The sequence below is a fragment of the Asterias amurensis genome, chromosome 4 (genome assembly GCF_032118995.1).
Source record: "Asterias amurensis chromosome 4, ASM3211899v1".
NCBI classification, from domain to species: Eukaryota; Metazoa; Echinodermata; class Asteroidea; order Forcipulatida; family Asteriidae; genus Asterias; species Asterias amurensis.
In genome coordinates, this window is record NC_092651.1 from 8,826,196 (window position 1) to 8,841,147 (window position 14,952).

Here is a 14,952-nt window from a genome sequence, read left to right on the forward strand (position 1 = left end):
TTAACTTGGAACTTATGTTAGCTACAGAATCACGTGTATTTTGTATAATCCACGAAACTTATGTTTTTGACTGAATGCATTTTTCCAAGAAACCAATGGAGCATTCTTGTTCGCACGGTGTGTCTTGAAACTAATGAGCAGAATGGTAACCTACCAACCAACCATTGATTACCAATCCAATGAAGGCAGCAACGATGTAGCAACGATGCAGCTGCGACTTTAATGGCCGATCCTATTTCAACCGACGTCACATTGACGTCAGAATAATCAGGGAGAAAATGTTTCTCGAATCAATTAGTCCAACCTTTTATATGGGTTAAATCGTTCGCTCTTTGCAACTGTTCAGAATTCATAATCCGACACGACATGCAACGGCCGTCGGGTGAACCTAGCGACGTCCCATCACGCTCCGCTGGCGAATAAAAGAAGGCGATTTCACACGGGGCGAATATTATCGGTATGAAACGATCAAAGTGATGATGGTGATGAAGTATTGGCATTAAGTGAATATAGATGGCACGGACGGCAAAGTAGTGCTCAGAGTGAACACACACAGCAAACAAACTGGGGCTGCGTCAGAGACGAGGAAAGAGAGACTACACACTCGAGGGAAAGAGGATGAAGAAGACAGTCGCTGTTTCGCCTGCTTGTGAAATATAACCGTGAGTGTGAACTTGGTATTGAAGGCTATTTTGATCGGTTCGAGTTCACATGAGAAGTTCCACATATATAGTAGTTGGATAGCATAACAATAGAGACGGGATACCATCGGTGAGTCAGCGACGCATCAAAAGAGTAAATACAAACAATCCAAAACACGTAGAAAAGGTCAAGTTTCATGGTTGCCAATCGCACAGTAAACACAGTTCTATAGTTTTCTACAAAGTGACCTACAATCAGAGAAGAAAAAAAAACACGTCGTGACTTTTCCGTCAGGCTGACACTTCGCACTGAAGACGAGGGAAGTCAATACACCGTTAAAGACCGCTGTCTGCGCTGGACTGACCCCGACGCCGAAAGTAGTGTACGCGGTGAGAGAATTGGAACGGGAAGAGTTGACAGACGGAACGGTAGCTCGTACGTACGGCCTGCCCGCTCCCTCGGAGTTCATCGGCCCGGAGTTGCCAGGAAAATTTGTCCGGTGTCTTTTTGGAGGGCTTAGCCAACAAGCAGAGGAAAAGACAGACTGTACAGTTGTTGTGACTGAATTCGGTAAGTAGACTTGGTGAAGTTGACTTGTCATAAAATTTTAAAAATTAGGACAGTGCATAAAAGGATAGCATGCGTATATCGAAAGAAAGAAAGAAAAGAAAATGCTATCCGCGCAACTGTCTTTTCTAAAATGAAAACTATTGGTATACTTAAAGATAACATCTACGTTATCAACTAACAGCAAACAAGGATGTTTTTCACAAACATGTAGATGGAAATTGCATCGGTGATAAAGGATATTTATTTTGTTTTTACCCATTTACACCGATGTGTGTTAACACTAAATACTCATTACTTTCCCGAGTCCTCTGAAAAAGAGGTCGTCTTTGTTAAGACACTGCTCTAGATGTAAAGGTCGTAGGTTCGAATCCCACCGAGTAATATGCCTGTGATTTTGTTAACAGAGATCGGGAAAGTACCGAGTAAACAGCGCTTACACACACAATTAGCATTTATAAATGTAAGTAACATTAGAACTATGGTACTCATAAAACAATCAATAGTCAAGTCTAACTGCATGATGTGTTCAATTGATGTGCGTTTGGAATGAACGCCGGAAACCTAAGCGCAAGCGCAGACACTTTATGAGCCGATATCGCATTTCAACGTAATATACGCCGCTCCACGTGCGGCCAGATTGGGTTACTTTATTAGGCTCACCTTAAATATGTATTCGATACTCGCAAATCAATATTGGAGTTGATACGACTGTCGGTTCGCAGTTACTCAACTTTCATCGCGATGGTATCACACAAGTGACAGTTCTATTAAAGGAACACGTTGCCTTGGATCGGTCGAGTTGGTCTTTGAAAAGCGTTCTGTAACCGTTTGTTGTGAAATGTGTATGGTTAGAAAGATATTGTAAAAGTAGAATACAATGATCTACACAAACATGCCTCGAAATTGCGTGGTTTTCTTTTTACCCTGTCGACTAACACGGTCGGCCATTTATGGGAGTCAAAATTTTGACTCCCATAAATGGCCGACCGTGATAGTTCGCGACGTAAAAGGAAAACCGTGCAATTTCGAGTGATACTTGTGTGGATCATCATATTCTACTTTTCAAACATCTTTCTAACCATATGCATTTCATAACAAACGGTTTCAAACGCTTTTAATAGACCAACTCGTCCGATACAAGCCAACGTGTTCCTTTAAGAGTCTTGTGAGTACGAGAACACACTTGAGCAGGGCATTTCACAATCGGAGCTTTATCAAAGATGCTATGTCAGATCCCAAAAGTTTTGATTTAAAAATTTAATAGGTATTTTGATTGGGGTCGAGAAAGTTACAAGCTTTCATTTGAGCCATTGCTCGAAAAAGTCCGCCAATTATTAGTAGCAGTGAAGTAAAGTGCTCAAAATTAGTTTTCGTCGGGATCCCGACAATATTATCACGTGACCACCTCTTATGTGTTTTATAAGAAACGTTTTAAATTTTTGTTATGGTTCCTGACCATTAAAAGTAAAAGTTAAACTTTTTTCATTAGAGCGGGTGATACTCTGTGAAATACCATTCACTCAAAAAAATATATATTTCAAAGTTTGGGGCCAAAAATCTGACATGGCGTCTTTAAGGGACAGCAACAGGGTGATAAATATTCCTTGCCCATTGGAAATTGATTTTTTTTTTAAAGAAAGTTGGAATTTGTTCTGATCGATCGAGCCCCAAACTGCTGGGTGTGGGTGAAGTTAATATGTATCATTGCCAGATGAGTCAGATCTGCACACTATAGGGCATGTTTGCAGAACGCATTACTAAATATGTATAATCCTTTATCAAATCCTTTACTCCCGTCGAGGCCTTTTAAAGTGTACCTTTGGTTGTTGGAATCATTCGATTGTTTTAAATTTATATTTTAGAGAACTTGGGTACTTTTTGTAACACAAAACACAATGTCCACATAATTACATTAAACTTACATCGTTTAAAGGCAGTGGACACTATTGGTAATTACTCAAAATAATTATTGGCATAAAACCTTACTTGGTAACGAGTAATACGGAGAGGTTGATATTCTATAAAACATGGTGAGAAACGACTCCCTCTGAAGTGAAGTAGTTTTCGAGAAAGCAGTAATTTTCCACGAATTTGATTTCGAGACCTCAGATTTAGAACTTGAGGTCTCGAAATCAAGCATCTGAAAGCCCACAACTCCGTGTGACGAATCTTTCATAGTTATCTGGCAACTTCGACGACCAATTGAGCTCAAATTTTCACAGGTTTGTTATTTTGTGCATATATTGAGATACACCAAGTGAGTGAAATTGATCTATAATTACCTATAGTGTCAAGGGTCTTTACTGATATGGTTCATACTTCTGCAATGATTTGGGTAAGACAGTGAGTACTTTTCATTTAGATGGGTCTATGCTAAACAAAGTCATGGTATAAGTATGATCATCATGTATAATCAGCTGATTTATAAATCAATACAAAAAAATAGGTCGAAACAATTATAATGCGAATCTCTAAGGATCGCCTTGAGGCAGCTTATGAAGATTCAAATTTCCCTGGTGTCCGTTTGTAAATGCTACGGGTTGGGGTTAGACAGTTGGTTGACATTTACCAAAAGGTTGGTTTTTAACTGCCACGGTTAAACAATAAGGGCACATCAAGTGAAGCGCAATGCTTTTCTTTTTGGTAAAAAATAAATAAAAGATGAACCTAAAAAAGCTGTCTCAGTTGTAATCTGCATGCGGTCATGATAAAGAATGAGAGAAACAGTTCTGTCGAAAAACTTAAATTGTGCGCGACACCCCCTCTAAAACTCGGTGATTACTTCAAAAATATCCCATTCCTTTAACATAATTGAACATTGACAACACTGGCAAATCAGTGAAAATCATCACAATAAAACACTTTTTGGTAAAAACCTCGTTTTTTTCTTTTTGCCAGAGTCACTTTCCCCACACTCTTTCAGTTATAGTTTTCAGTTTAAAACACACCTCACAAAAAAATTGTGAACGTAACATCAAATTTGGTAATAGGTGAACAGGCTTCTAGTGAAAACCAACGAAACCGATTGAAGCTTTTTGGTCGTGGACTTCATAAACGATTGCTGCCATCAAAATAAACAAAATTTGTTTGTGGGGAGGTTTGGGACTTAAAAAGACACTGGACACCTTTGGTAATTGTCAAAGACCAGAATTCTCACTTGGTGTATCTCAACATTATATGAAAAAAAACTTTGAAAATGCGAAAGAATAATGGAAGCAAAAACACCTTTGTCGCACATGTCGTGTGCTTTCAAAAGCCTTGAATTCGAGACCTCAGCTGAGGTTGCAATATTCAATTCAAATATTTGAGTGAGAAATAATTTCAAATTACCTCTCTCTCAAAACTACGTTACTTCAGAGGGAGCCACTTCTCACAATGTTTTGTTACCCCACCAACAGCTCTCCATTGCTCGTTACCAAGTAAGTTTGTATGCTTACAGTGATTTTGAGTAATTACCAATAGTGTCCGGTGCCTTTAAAGACACTGGACACCTTCGGCAAATGTCAAAGACCAGTCTTCTCAACTTGGGTATCTCAACATATGCACAAAATAACAAGCCTGTGAACATTTGGGGTATACACTTAATAAATGAATTTTCTATGAAATAATATACAATTTAAAGCATTGATAGCTTGCAGACCGAGACTATTCAATCCCTGGGTCACATTAGGTTTCCATGAGATTATCCAGCCGTGGACCAGCTGGCCTTGAATAACAAGTGAGCCATATTACCTAGTAATATCCCCACCCAACAAGCAAACAATTCCAAACTTGATGTATGACAATCAAACCCTTTCGTTTGTCATGATGTTTTGTTCCGTAAACCTGTCTCGCTTCGCATGAAAAATTACCTTCAAAGTACAAGGTATGTTGTAGACATCATATTAACATCCCCAAATGTCAGTTGGTATCGTACGGTGTTGAAATGGTGAGACGGTCGAAAGCTTGTTCCGTCCGTCTTTCTCCGCATGAAAAATTACTTTAAAAGCACTCAGTAGTGTAGAACAACGTTCCCTTGGTCGGATATTGTACGGCAAGAACATGGCGAGACGAAAGTTACATTGGTTTAATCAGCAAAAGTACTTTCAACCCAACCTTTTTCCTCATTGTAAAACAATCAACATTTCGATTGCTTTTGGTTTCGAATGGATTTTCTTTCAATCACTAAATAAGTGAATAAAGGTACCGTACCGGCACAATGTTTACTTAAAAAAGCTTGCATTGCGAGAATGAATGGCCTTGGGAGTGGCCGTGACCAGACAAGATCGCTGAAAACTCCTCTTATTTAGCATGTGTTGTAGCTGAAGCCGAAGTCAATTGATTAAGACAAGGCCTTGCATGCATTTCATACACGATTACATCTCTGTAGGTAATGTAGTTTTCTCTATTATTTTTTGATAAACAGACTCCCTATTTTGCTTCCATGTATACGTATTACAGTGATGTTGCCTCTTTAGTTAAACCTTCAATCTAGTTCACTTTGAGGCACTCCATGCACGACCATAATACAGCATTTATATTCAGTAAAAATTCATTCTAGCCATGCAAAATTGCCATTCAATTTAGCAGAGTACATGGACAATAAGGATTGAAGCGAAAAGATGCTGCAAATTCGAATGCCGTTTTGAGTGGATTGCTAAATTGAAAAAGGTCTCGGGAGGAACGTCTTGGCTTCGAATCCCAAACGAGTTGCGTGGGCTATGAGTGTGTAATCCCCCCCCCCCCTCTACCCCCCCCCCCCAGGAACCAGGGAGCAGTCGTCAGACCTACTTAATGGTGTCAAACCAATTAGAAGATTGATCAAAGTACAACTCATTTTACTGATTGAGGAAAAAAACATCGCATGGTGACCTTAATCGGTCAAGTGCATTCGATGGTAAGAGACTGTGCAAGTCTCGCGCGAATCAATTAACGAGAAAACAACAAAAACAAATTAGTTAAAGCAAACTGTCATGAGATGTCATGAAAATGAAAAACAGCTCAACTGGTAGAGCGCCGGCACGTTAATCTGGAGGTTGTTGTTTCGAATCCCACTCTATTAAATTCTTTGTTCAACCCCCAAAATCAATTACAAATTCATCCAGTCAGTTTCCCTTGTGGTTTTAATATATAGAAAATGAAAAAAAACATATATTCGTTATAAGTACAATATAAAGGCAGTGGACACTATTGGTAATTACTCAAAATAATTTTTAGCATAAAACCTCACTTGGTAACGAGTAATGGGGATAGGTTTATAGTATAAAACATTGTGAGAAACGTCTCCCTCTGAAGTGACGTAGTTTTCGAGAAAGAAGTAATTTTCCACGAATTTGATTTCGAGACCTCAAGTTTAGAATTTGAGGTCTCGAAATCAAGCATCTGAAAGCGCACAACTTCGTGTAACAAGGGTATTTTTTATTTCATTCATATCTCGCAACTTCGACGACCAATTGAGCTCAAATTTTCACAGGTTGGTTATTTTATCCATATGTTTAGATACACCAAGTGAGATGACTGGTGTTTGACAATTACCAATAGTATCCACTGTCTTTAAACGTTCAAATAAATCAAATTATTTGTTAAAGTTCAACGTGAACAAAATTTAAAAAACTTCAGAATCGATGGTTATTCCTTTAGAATTCCCAACTGCGAATCACGTCCAAATGCGTGCGACCCTTGCTTAGGTTTAATGAAAAAAGAACGTCAGTTTGCCAAAACGGAGATCCAGTCGTATTTTCGAAGTTTCTTTATTTTTACCATTATGCATTACAATGGCTAAAGTTGACTTTCCTGGCAATACTATTACGATGTACTTTTCACAGCCAACAGACTACGTTTTACTCAAGCATTGAGGCAGAATCGCACACACGTAAAACTAATTAAAGACAGTGGACACTATTGGTAATTGCCAAAGACTAGTCTTCAAAATCCGTGTATCTCAACATATGCATAAAATAACAAACATGTGAAAATTTGAGCTCAATCGGTCGTCGAAGTTGCGAGATAATAATGAAAGAAAAAAAACGCCCTTGTCACACGAAGCTGTGTGCTTTCTGATGCTTGATTTCGAGACCTCAAATTCTAAACTTGAAGTCTCGAAATCAAATTCGTGGAAAATTACTTCTTTCTCGAAAACTACGTCACTTCAGAGGGAGCTATTTCTCACAATGTTTTATACTATCAACCTCTCACCATTACTCGTAATCAAGAAAGGTTTTAAGATGATAATTATTTTGAGTAATGCACCAATAGTGTCCACTGCCTTTAAGGCCGATGGGACAAACTTAGTATCGGCAGTTGCCAAACGCGCAAGACTTGAACAGGGCCCAATTTCATGGCTCTGCTTACCGCCGAATTCTGCGCTTACGATCAAGATTCCCCGCTTCACGTGCAAGCGCCGAGGTTCTGCGCTAGCCTAGTATGTAAGCGTATAATGCCTATAGTAACGTGAAGTACGCACGCGCAGAAGTCAAAATTCGCCGCTTACCCGTGAAATACGCTTGCCGTAAGAACGGAATTCCCTGCTTCCGTAAGCGTCGATTCTGTGCTTACCATAAGAAAGGCCATGAAATTGGGCCCAGTACTGCAGAGCATAAACAAAACGAGTATATGTCGAGAATATGAACTATACCATTAATCGACACGTGGTTTTCTACTTGCCCGATAACATTTGAGCACAAAAACTACTGGATTTCCAGCAGCGTTCAATCGCACCGTGTCAATCGATTTGCCTGTGGATTTCTTTTCACAGAAACCGGGAGTGTACCGAGATAGTGCTTAAAGACACTGGACACTAATGATAATTTACTGGGCACTAATGGTAATTGTCAAAGACCAGTTTTCTCACTTAGTTTATCACAACATACGCACAAAATAACAAACCTGTGAAAATTTGAGCTCAATTGGTCGTCGAAGTTGCGAGATAACAATGAAAGAAAAACACCCTTGTCACGAGAAGTTGTGCACTTTCAGATGCTTGATTTCGAGACCTCAAATTCTAAATCTGAGGTCTCGAAATCAAATTCGTGGAAAATATCTTCTTTCTCGAAAACAAGGTCACTTCAGAGGGAGCCGTTTCTCACAATGTTTTATACCATCAACAGCTCCCCATTACTCGTCACCAAGTATATAAGGTTTTATGCTAATATTTATTTTGAGCAATTACCAATAGTGCCCACTGCCTTTAATACACTTCGGTGTAAGGTAGAAAAAAAATTATAAACTCTCCACTGCAAAATCTGTTTTCGTTCTCCCGGCGTTCACCCCGAATTTGTCCCCGTACTCATGGAAAAACAAACTCCAACCAATAGTATAAACCCAGTATAAGTGTATAGCCGGTCATATAATTCCATATCCCTCGCTGGAACGTGGGTATTAGGTTTTCATCTTTTCTGACCCAAAATCACACACGCGCCAACAAATTTAAATCAATAAATCGTGGTAAATGCCCTTAGTGTTGTAACATAAGCAGCTCACCGATTCGAGTGCCGTCCATCTTTAGTGGTTCTCCCAAAGTGCTGGTTTACACGGGGGGCACTTCAGTTCAAATTCACCGCAGCCTTAAACCCCCATTGCACTTGCACTCTCCATCACAGATAAATGTCATAATATTGTTTTCACTTAACCCACATATTCGGTTAACAAGTGCAGCTAGGCAGATTTAGAGCTAACTGAATATGGGATCAAGGACCTGAATGGTAATTTTGGCAAGCCTTGTTTATTTGGTCAGCTCACACTATTCTAATATCATATACTATTCCACTATTCGTGCATGATTGAAATATAAATTTGCAATGTTTTGCGTCGAACTGGTGTGTGAAAAAAAAATTCAAAATGCTTAACGAAAACAATATGATTTGAAAGTGCACTATTATTTGTAACAATAGTTAAGCGTTAACGGTGCATCCGTTTGAGTTTTTTTAAGGTTTTGTGTTTGACCAATTCAAAACAGAACATTTAAAAGTTTAATAAGTATATATCAAACCACCCTTTGAAGCCTTTGTCTTGGTATAGGCCAAGACCTTGTAGGGGGTGTGGGTGGGGCTTCATTTTTAGACTTTTCAGAAACAGACTTCCTATTTTTCAATGAATTTATCTTGCACAATTTGCACACCAAGTATACGAAAACAGAAATGGACATAGTTGAACCCAGCGCTAGTTTGAAAAGGGAATTCGAAACAATGGAAAGTTGGTTAAGTTGCTCTCGGCTCCGGAACCGTCTAAACATTGACATAGTAGCCCATTATAACTGCGGACCAGCCATGTTTCAAACATAACCAATACCCTAAAGCAATATTGCTATAAACAAACTTTATGAACTTATCTTAATTATTGGCTTAAAACGCGACACTTTCATAACTTGTCCAACAACAGAATTCCATAAGCTGAAACATTGTTCACCTTCCGCAGAAAAAAATATAGGATTCTTAAACAACCGGTGATGAGTCGAGCCTAAACAAAGGGGCTCCCACGCGAGCAAAATGACATTTACTAACCATCACACGCACGCAGCAAATCAAGGGGGCATTGTCGAGACTGGGGGAATTGGTTTAGGTCTACTGTTTCCTTCATGATTACTTATGGCCACAAGAGACATGGCATTGCAATGATTCAGCATGATCAAGCATCCTTGAAAAATTATAACCAGACATGACAACAAAACTAGCACTTTGACCATAATATGTATGTACCAGAAGATGGTACAAACAAGCTTCATAGAAATGGGGGGGGGGGATCTGAAGACATTGACCTTTACAGTGCCTTATCCCTATGAAAAGACAAGCAATGCCATTTACATATATACAGCTTTATATATACCAAATCCCCCTGTCAAACATTGGCTATTTATTTCGAAGATCAACTTCATACACCATGCACACTTTTATGGTAAAACTAATACAAAAATTGACCTGAACGGATTTGAACATATACCCCTGGCATAGTGTTCAGTGCCTTTAACAGAAGAGTTTGGTTGTGTACTGAATTGTTTAAAGGAACACGTTGCCTTGGATCGGTCGAGTTGGTCTTTGAAAAGCGTCCTGTGACCGTTTGTTATAAAATTGATATGGTTAGAAAGATGGTGTAAAAGTAGAATACAATGATCTACACAAATATGCCTCGAAATTGCGTGGTTTTCCTTTTACCTCGTCGAAAAACACGGTCGGCCATTTATGGGAGTCAAATTTTTGAATCCCATAAATGGCCGACCGTGTTAGCTCGCGAAGTAAAAGGAAAACCGTGCAATTTTGAGTGATACTTGTGTGGATCATTATATTCTACTTTTAAAACATCTTTCTAACCATATGCATTTCATAACAAACGGTTTCAAACGCTTTTAATAGACCAACTCGTCCGATCCAAGGCAACGTGTTCCTTTAACTTATTGATACTTCGTCCAAAATGCAAAAACAATCTGCTCAAGTTAACACTGTGAACAATTGCCAACACTCGTGATGGTAATGTTAAAACAATATTTACCGAGCGAAAGTAGTAAAAGTGTTTCCAAGCTGAGAGTGAACTCACGCTCCGAAATTTTCGCCTTTAATCGACAGTGGTGCATTATATTGTATCAAATTTCACATAATATTATTTCTCTTCACATTCTTTATGGTAAATAATTTCTTATAATAATTACAAATCATGACAGTGTTTTTGTTTGTCGCGAGCAGTTTCTTCCTAGTAATTTTACACATCCGATGAGCGGTCACGGGGCGCATTGGGAAAACAAAATGTAGGCCTACGCAGTTTCAATGTTAAACAATATTATTGTAAAAGAAAACACTAGACGATTGGTTAATTTCCAAAACAACATTGATAAGTTTCAATCTAAGTTTCAACGTTTCGATCGCCGTAATTATTGCGGGTTTTTGTTTTTTTTCGCTGAATGCGTTATATCGCCAAATTTGGGTGGTTTAAAAATATAATCGCCTTTATATTGCTCGAAGTATGGCGATATAACGCAGTGAACATACAGCGATACCATCCAATAGGCGACCTAACGCAATAAAACACAGAAATATAAATGACGCACTAGACGACAGTCTACATCGCAACACTTCGCTGATACAACGCCGTAAAAAATTCAAGAGATCTCAATAGAAATTGCACTCATTTCACATTACTAATACTGTTCGACAGTATGTTTTCTCCCATAACGTTCATACACTAGGTCTGTATCTTAACTAGATTTTTATCTCATTAAAAACTAAAGCCAGTCGGCTTAATAAGTGCGCATCTGTTATTCTTCGTATGCATTTTTAATTTAATCCTTTTTGTATGAGAGAGTAGGATGTTTTAGTTTGATAGTCGAATGTCTCGTGGTCATTTTGTTCTTGTATATAAGCGTTTTCTCCCGTGTTTGATCAATGTTATTCCCTGAAATTCTACTCCAAAGTAGGTTCTTTTAAAGATTACATTTTAAAGCACTTGGAGGAGAGCAACTGTCCGCATCTGTCAGCACATGCTGAAACTTTGTTAAAAGGGTTTTGGTACCTTTCGTAGATCAAGTGGTGGACATGAAATTAACTCCTACACACTATTATGCAATAGAAGTTTCAGCCTCATTTATAATTTTTTGAGAACAAAAAGTGAAAATCACAGAGCAACGTTTTCAGGAGAGTGCATTGCGACCAAACAGGGCCCAATTTCATGGCTCTGCTTACCGCCGAATTCTGTGCTTACGATCACGATTACCCGCTTATGTGCAAGCGCCGAATTTCTGCGCTAGCCTTGTAGTAAGCGTATGCCTAGTAATGCGGAGTACACACGCGCAGAAGCCAAAATTCGCCGCTTACCCGTGAAATACGCTTGCCGTAAGCACAGAATTCCCTGCTTCCGTAAGCGCCGACTCTGTGCTTACGGTAAGCAGAGCCATGAAATTGGGCCCTGGTCCCTCGCATAAGGATTATAATAGCATTTCAGTTCGTTTGATTATGATTATAGTTTGCTCTTAAAATATATATCAAGTTGTTCTTATTACTATTTATTGTTATTATATTTCTCTACACAAGCTCATTAAAATTACACACAAAGGAGATAGAAAAAAGATATGGGGAAAGGCAAGACTATGAGGAGGAAAACGTAAATTTCCATAAAACTTCTGCTGATATGTTATACAGTCTGGGGTTAAACGACCAAAGGGAACCGGGGTTTCGGTCCAGTAATATTCTTTTCAGTTCCCGTCGTTATGAGATGTTTGTTCGTAATCTATAAAAAATATAGCTGTTCCTGTTCTGTGTCTATTTGCATATCTTTTATGGCAAATAAACTCAAATACTAAATGACATCTGTCACTCTGTTAAATTTATGCACAACTATAAAAGATCCATTGCAAACTTGTTCAATAACATTTCCTCATTCGAACAGTACAGTTGACGTGCATCGTTTACTCGGGAACATGATCACAAATTATCTATGAAATTGCTCAAGTTTGTAACATGATACCACTGTTTCTTTAAGGGGTGATGTTACATCGCTAGAGTTTGGAAGTATATATTTCATTTCTCCGGGCAAAGCAAAAATTATTGAAGCAGGTGTGACATTCTTCAGGCAAGATATTTCGCCGATATCGGGGGGGGGGGGGTTCTGTGAAATATTGCGCCTATATCGTCTTTTCACGCGATAGGAATTATAACGATGAAAATGCAAGTATTTCAGAGTCTAAATGCCTATTCCAAATTAGGAAAGTAACATCTCAAACGCTAATGCCTTCAACAGATTATCCCAAAGGTGTCTTAAAGCCATTGGACCCTTTCGGTAAACAGTTATGTCCAAGGCCCACACTTCGTGTATCACAACTGATATATCAAATAACAAACCTGTGAAAATTTGGGCTTAATCGGTCATCGGAGTCGGGAGAAAATAAACCCACCCTTGTATCCGCGCATTTCGCCGTGTCATGACATGTGTTTAAAATAAATCCGTAATTCTCGGTAACGAGAATTGATATTGTTTTACTGTTTTCTCAAAAAGTAAAGCATTTCATGGAATAATATTTCAAGAGAAGTATTTCACCACTGCCTTCTGTAAACCCTGTAAGTAATTTGTAAATCTGTGAACTTTTTTTTTTTTTTCTGTACCGAAAGGGTCCAATGGCTTTAAAAGGAAGTATTTAACATTGTTGTCCTCCTTGAAACATAATGTATTGTTATATTGCAAAAGGAACTACATGTACATGAGTTCATTGTCTTTATTGGAACATAATGTATGGTGTATTTTACAATTAATCTTTAATAAAGTTCTAAAATACTTCCTCCTTGAAACGTGATGTATGTTTCTATTAAAAACAGAACTATTTGATTTAATTGTCTTCATTGAAACATAATGTATGGTATTATTACAAAATGAACTATTTGAGTTCACTGTCTTTATTAAAGAAAAAATGTATGGTGTATTCACAATGAATCTATTGTATGATTCTAAAATACTTCCTCATTGAAACAAAATGTTTCTTTCTATTACAAACGGAACTATTTGATTTTATTGTCTTTATTGAAACGTAATGTATGGTGTATTGCATAATGAATCTTTAGTATAAAATAATAAGGAAAATTCTATATTTTTAAATTTATATACCTTATAGGTCCTTTGGGTTTGTAAGCAGCTTGCACTAACTAATTCTGGGGGGTTTTCGTTCGGAAATACTATTTAGTTAATTATTCAAGCATTACTTGACAATTAATTACAAAAGCATGAGTATCAACTGCAATGTCTGCGAATTGAATGCGCAATATGGCAATCCAAACAGAATTAAATATTACTCAGTAACTTGAAGAAATATTTACACAATGGGGAAAATGTAAAGAAATGTACACAGTATGTTTAGTGCTGCAGCTGTTTCAACATCATGCGGTACCATGACCGGGTTATCGATTAATGAGACGGTATCCGCATTATTCGGCTATTCGGATAGATGTGCATGCCAACACACGTGATATTTGCAGTATCGATTATTACATCGGTATTAGCAACATGTTTAACACCATTGATCTATACACTGCTCTATAATTGCAACGGTCGTGAGTTCGAATCCAACCTGTAAATAGTATGCCTGTGATTTTTTTTTTCACAGAGCCCAGGAGAGAGCTGAGTAAACGGCGGTGTGTATTGGTAAAACAAAACACAGAATTCTTCCCCGATGCCAATGTCCATCTATTAAACCTTTGGTATTGTCCTTTACGCCCAAACTATACGGTTGAGACGGTCCCCTCTGTTTTGGTGGGACACGCCTACCTTTATAGTTTCCACACATTGGGCAAGTCTTACAACAGATGGGTGGCCATCTTGTTGTTGTCATCCATTCAAATCAACAAAACAAAACCGAGGCTGGGGCAGGGGGTTTAACAGTCTGTTCACCTGTGATAGACTGAGAAACACTATCCGAAACTTCGCGTGCAACACGTGAAACATGGCATTGTTGGCGGCCGCTCATGCAAATATACTGGCGGGGGGAGGGGGTAAAACAGTAGGTTCACCTGTATAGTAGAATGAGAAAGACTATTCGAAACTTCGCGTGCAACATGTGAAACATGGCAATTTCGGCAGCCGCTCATGCAAAGCTATTAGCAGAATTTTCGTGCGTTTCACTTACTTTGTTCTTTTAAGAACAAAGTTAGTGAAAACAACTTGCGGTATCCACCACATTGTGGTTAACCGGTCAGAAAATTTCACTGTTTTTTAAGTATAGAGCATGAACTCACTTTCAGTAGAATGAGAAACATCGAAACTTCGCGTGCAAAACAGAAAACATGGCAATTTTGG

At 38.4% G+C, this 14,952-nt stretch overlaps 1 protein-coding gene across 1 annotated transcript in view; it reads left to right on the forward strand.

Annotated features, from left to right (window-relative positions):
- Positions 1-473: 473 nt before the first annotated feature.
- LOC139935704 (E3 ubiquitin-protein ligase NHLRC1-like) overlaps positions 474-14,952 on the forward strand; it is a 47,051-nt gene continuing 32,572 nt past the window's right edge. Inside the window, exon 1 of the mRNA XM_071930241.1 lies at positions 474-1,212. The gene's annotated coding sequence lies outside the window, so the exon portion shown is untranslated. The remainder of the gene's footprint in view (positions 1,213-14,952) is intronic.